Source organism: Sander vitreus, chromosome 14, assembly GCF_031162955.1.
Source record: "Sander vitreus isolate 19-12246 chromosome 14, sanVit1, whole genome shotgun sequence".
Classification (NCBI taxonomy): Eukaryota; Metazoa; Chordata; class Actinopteri; order Perciformes; family Percidae; genus Sander; species Sander vitreus.
The window spans coordinates 10,863,073-10,869,181 of NC_135868.1; positions in this window are offsets into that span (position 1 = coordinate 10,863,073).

Genomic DNA, 6,109 nt, shown 5'->3' on the forward strand with positions numbered 1-6,109 from the left:
TTTTGTGTTACTTCATGTGTCTCTTTCACTGTTACTTTTAGCTTCCTCCCCCCCCCCCTGCACAAGTTCCTCAGTGTTACTTTGCCTTTGAACAATTTTTCTCTCCCACCTCATTGCACAAACACAGATAAACAAGCAGCAGGCAAACATCCTGAGTGGTAGTACTGTATGCTCAATAGCAGGTGCTTGGGGTTCCTGTAAACGGCTTGGGTCAATTTGAAAGGAAAACAATAACCTGATGACAAATCCTTGGACGCATGCCTTGAGATATCTGCAGTGGCAAACAAGCGCTGTGTGCAGCACATTACAAAGAAGATGCACCTTTCTCTGCATTTCTGTAGGAAGAAAAGGGGGAACACAACTGCAGTGTCTCTCCCACACACTAATTATATGCATATATTGTATGCACATTTCTTATAAGATCTCTCCCCCGCACTGAGTGCGAATTCGAGGTATGCTACAAAAGGAGAGGGCGCACAGCAATATAGAATTATCAGTTAGTACTAAGCTGAGGCACGGCAAGTATTGCAAAGTTAGAAAGATGCTGAATTTATGGCTCTTCCTGTAAGAAAGATATTTGACATTTATGCAGAAGTTCAGCTCTGGTTTTAAATATATTTTCTCTGGACAATAAGTTGACCAGGTTTGATTTCAACCCTTTGAGAGTGTTCCTGTATATTTTATATTTTGTGTTAAATTGTAATTAGAAAGAAGACTATTGTCTATTATTGACTAAGTCGCACAGTGCTACAGTCTTCCTGTGTGAGGTTTGTTGAGAAATTCTGAGCTTTAGATTTCACATGAGAAATGCAAAAACTAAACATATAGCAGGTTTCTTCATGTTATATTGCATAATTGCAGATTGTATATTTCTGTTATATATCTTTTAAAAATCTGTTGCAAAAGTCAAAGGAGACAGGAAAACAAACATCTCACAAAATATGAAAGCTTTTATTTTCATCATGTAGTAGGATCATGGTCTTAGCTGCACAAGATTGGGAAGCATCAGTTGGCTAAGTTGATTTTGAAGAGGTTTACTCTTAAAAGCAGGTAAAATATGATTATCCAGTTTTTCAGCAAAGTAAAAAGTGTCTTTAATGTGTCTGTCTAATCCCTAGCAGTGCCCACTGGTATTTTTTAGCCACTGTCATCAACAGAAGAAGTCTGCCTTTTCAGTTCACCTTGAAGGCTACTGATTTATAAATATACCCTGTTTTCAACAGTTATCTGAACATATCCTTAACTCAGGAGAGAAGTTAATCTTGGATTTGCTGATGATTGGTCCACTGGCTATAAAAGCAAGCAAGCGGCTGGATCACTGCACTCACTGCCAGCCACTCACGCCGTCTGTCTTTGTAAACCACTTTCAATCAAGACTTTGTTACAGGATAAACTGCACAAATACAGCTCATGCCAAAGGAAAACATCTTTAAACACTGCTCTTGAGTCCCACAAGCTTGGGCATGTGTATTTGCACAGCAGAGAGAAATGTAATGCAACTTGCAAATTGCTTGTGAGAATATAGCAGCACAAAACAATCATGTGATTTCATCATCAGTCCTTTCTTCAGTTACATTGCACATGATTAAGGGACCGGGCTACGCAACTGGAATATGAAGTGGGGTTTTTTTCAGATTGTGGACGGTGTTTTTTTATCACTTAACAGTACTTTTTTTTGGATGTCAATCTGTCAGGTGAATGTGCCTCAGGTTGTGTCTCTTAAATCCTTCAGATCCCACTTTCACTCCAGAGAGTTCACATCATCTCTGACAGTATCACAGTAATGCAAGTGTGGATTTAGGATTGATGAACCATACGTTCGAAAAGATAAGCACTGTAATTCGTATGATTTCCACGTTTTTTTTTTTTTTGCAGTGCGCACCACATTGACTGCTGCTGTACAAGAACACGGCTGGCAGCGTAGGGAGGTGGTCGGGATGATGGATGATGGGTGATGGGTGGGCGTTAACACACAGGACTTTCAAGCCAGGGAGTGGAGTTCGCTTCCTGGGGAAAACAGAAGACTTTCACCCAGGAAATGTGTGTTTCTTGGGAGTGTTTTAATACAAACCACAATCTTTTTCCTTAACTAGCCGTTTCGGTGCCTAAAACTTAACTTTCGTTGCCGCATAACGCTCACTTGTTCTTGCTTAAACTTAACCGTAATATCCGCCAAAATGACCGGCAGCTCGCGGTGCTCTGTACCCGGCGCACAGTCACCTATACTCAGGTAACTGAACCAACACCTATTGCTGACCTGACGGAGCACTGTGTGCCGTAGCCAGTGTCACAGAGCTCTGTAGCAGCTAAACACATCTACTAACTGCCGCGGATACGACCAGCTGTGACAGAGGTCTGTAGCGGTGCATCCATCTCTCTATCTATCTATCTATCTATCTATCTATCTATCTATCTATCTATCTATCTATCTATCTATCTATCTATCTATTCTTTACTTAGACACAGCAGTGCTAACATTACCTAATTATCACTGAACACAGTGCAGCTGGTGCTGATGGGAATGCCATTAGCCTTGCAGGTATTTGGTCATCAAGCAATGTATTGGATACATTTAAATTTTGACCTGACAGTGGTGCTAGATAAAAATTCAGGGGATCACCCAAAGTCTTTAGGGTTCACCCTCTGGGGACCATGCATATCTGAATAAAATGTAATCTATCCAATGGGCTAGTTGTTGAAACATTTCAGTCTGGACCAAAGTGGTGGACCAACTGACAGCCTGACAAGAGCCATACCATAAAAGCCATAATATTTAAATTACCATGAGCATTCATCTCAAAACTGCAACTCATAAGGGACTATTACTAATATAGCATGCATACAAACACATTTGAATCATTTTAAACCCACAGACACGTGCAAGAACCCAGTCCGTGTACGGGAACACAACCTTTTGCTTTTAAGTTCAATGCACACACTTTGCAACAAATTCTGCCAAAAAGCAAAGAACTGAGGAAATCTGCAACAACATGTGGGTTTATGTGCACACCCATACAGAGTCATGCACAATAACACACACACACACACACACACACACACACACACACACACACACACACACTCCCACACAATGAATTGGCACAGTTTTCTGGGTGCCATTGGTAAACCTGAGGAAGTCGCAATGGCCCATTCTGACAATAACAGCCTCTCTCTCGCTGTCTTCTCCCACCACTGTGAACAGGCTTTGTCTCCCAGCATTAGTCAGACGCTGTGAAGGAAGGGAACGCTCCAAAGGTTACAACCTTTGGTATCACAACACGGATAGGGCTATTGTTCTCTTGCAGAACATCGATAGGTGTCCAAAACTGTGCCAAAGCTAGTTATAGAAAGAGCACATTTTGTAGGAGGGGGGAAGCAAGCATGTGAGCAAACGCTGCATCACGTGACTCCATTTCTCTGTGTGACAGGAAACATCCTGTTTCTCGCTGTGGTTCATGTGTGGAGATGAAGTGACAGACCTAACATCATATGACATACTTTCATACTCTGTACACACTAAATAGTTGGTTTGTATACGCCTTGCATATTGACCATACTGTATAGGACATAAAACTCTTGCTAAAAACGTATTAATAAGGCATTTTGTGAAGCTGATTGAAAATAAATCTTATCATCTGTAAAACATTTAAGGCAGTGCTATTAGTTGGTATACATTGTGAACCTGGGAGCAACCCCTCATGTTCTAAAAGACCACAACGCAGCAAAAAGAGGACAGGAAGCAATCAGAAAACAAACAGGCTAGCAAAAAAACTGTTTTCTTCCTGTCCTGATAATGCTTGAAACCCATCTCTTTCCTTAGAGCATAATGCCACACATCAACCATTTCAGTTGCTGTTACAATAGATACATCCAAAGCATACTAAAAAGGAAACACAATGCATGCAATCCCTGCATTAATGAAAACCATGTACATTCTAATATTTAACATTTACTGTTCAGCATAGCAACATGCTGTACTGCATCGTATCACAGCATTTTGACAGTCATGCAGTAGGGAGAAATAACTAAGTACTAAGTAATTACTGTACGTAAGTACATTTTCGAGGTTCTTTACTAAAGCATTTCAATTTAATGCCATGCTTATAGTTCTACCTCGCTACATTTGAGAACAGTGTTATACTTTTATATTTTTATTTGACAGCTATAGTTACAAGTTATTTAAATTGTTTTTCATAGAAATTAAAATGTGACTTGTGACTTGTTATGACTATTTTGGTTTAAACAACCTTAGCACAGTGGTTTCCAACCTTTTTCCTTTCGTTTTCCTTACATTTCTCAAACATGTTGTTTCATTCATTAAATACTGATGCTCTGAGTGTAGGAAAAACGAGGATGATATAGCTAGCTGACCTTACAAAACTGATTAAGAACTGGTCACAGAGGTTGCGAGGTCACAAAAGTGTGGCCTACAAAGTATACTATTTCTGAGTGAGGACAAAATGTTATATCTTTAACTAAAGTTATGTACTTTTTTCTTTAAAATGTCCAGTATTTGTGATATTAGGATTTTAGTTAATATGTGCAAATCTAATTTTGACAACCTCAAAGGAGACAAAACCTTGCGCACCCCCTGAAATCTTTGGCGCCCCCTTGAGGGGTCCTGGACCCCACGTTGGGAACCACTGCTATAGCATATACTGGTTAAAGTTAGTTCCACCTGTCCTATTAAAATCCTGTTTACATGTTTTTGCATTGGTAATAATTATCAAATAATATACTGTATATATTGATATAACACTGTGATTGGGGGCATTATGCTTAATAAATAAAAGCACTTATGTTACTTCACGCTGCCCTCATCAATACTTTCATATAAACAATGTCAAATGACTGTGTGTTGTGAAAAGTGTCACTTGTAGTGACAAATCCACATAGAATTATCATCTGACTGTGCAGTTCCACTCAACTACGGGATGTTTTAAGATCTTTTATAGTTCTTGGCCCGCAACCTTACTGTACTTTACTATTTCTCTCATCAGTGTCGTTTCCAGCCGCAGCAGGCGGCTGTTTTCACCCAATAAAACAAAAACCTGAGATAAACTGATTGCACGCTACCTGGCCAGCACCAAATAGCAGAAAGACAAAGTTTGTGACTAGCTGGTGAACATTTAGCTGTAAAGCGTCAGATATTTTCCTTAAGGAATTTGTGGCAACCAAACCTAAACACTAGTGAATACTTCTGAATACTTCCTTCATCAATGATAATAGGCCTTTTTTTTTTACAGAAGTCACTTTGACGTGTTTCAGTAGGAAAAGGTCAGGTGTAGATAACAAACTCATGGCTGTATTCCTTTAGCTTCCTTAGTTTGAGGGTCCTGGTGTTGTGCATGTTGGCTCAGTGTCACACTGTTATGACACACTGGGACATTTAAATAGTACAAAGACGTTGTTACTGTAATTAGTAATGTCTGTGTTTTCCCCACTATGACAATTTCAAAATGTCTGGTGTGAAAAAGCTCTGAAAAAGGCCTGTTCCTTTTCCGAAGGTTGTCTGCAAGAGTGGTTTATATATAAGAGTACATGTTGCTTTAAGATAACATGTAATAAGGGTACACTTCTGTAACTTATACTGCCCTTAACTTGGTAAATGCAAGGCCAACATCAAGCCTTAGAACTGAAACTGTCAGTGGTTCACTGGAGGTTGTAATACGCAAACAGCGTCCACTGATTTACAGTCGGCTCATTGTGGGATGCAGCTCGGAGATGGAGGGGATGGGTGTGTGCAAAGAAAACCCCAAATCTTAATGACATGCAAACAGGCCGCACTCCAAATACGTTCAGTGAGCAAGCCCAGTGATCATGGTTCGCCAAGAAACCCATTTGTAATAAACATTCAACATCAGAGTGTTTGAAGGGCAAGTCCTCACTGGTCTCTGTAGCCGCATGCGTATTTACAAACATCTGCAGATTCCCCCTGATGAGACCAAAGATTTTTCTATGTACTTCCCATGGGAAAGGCTGCGCCGACATCGAGATGAAACAACATTCCTTACAATATATTAATGTCACATTGCTACCCAGAGGGGCAATTTTGGAGTCGCGGGGTCTCTTGAGTGGTTGGTACACAAAGATGAAAGCACATAAATGG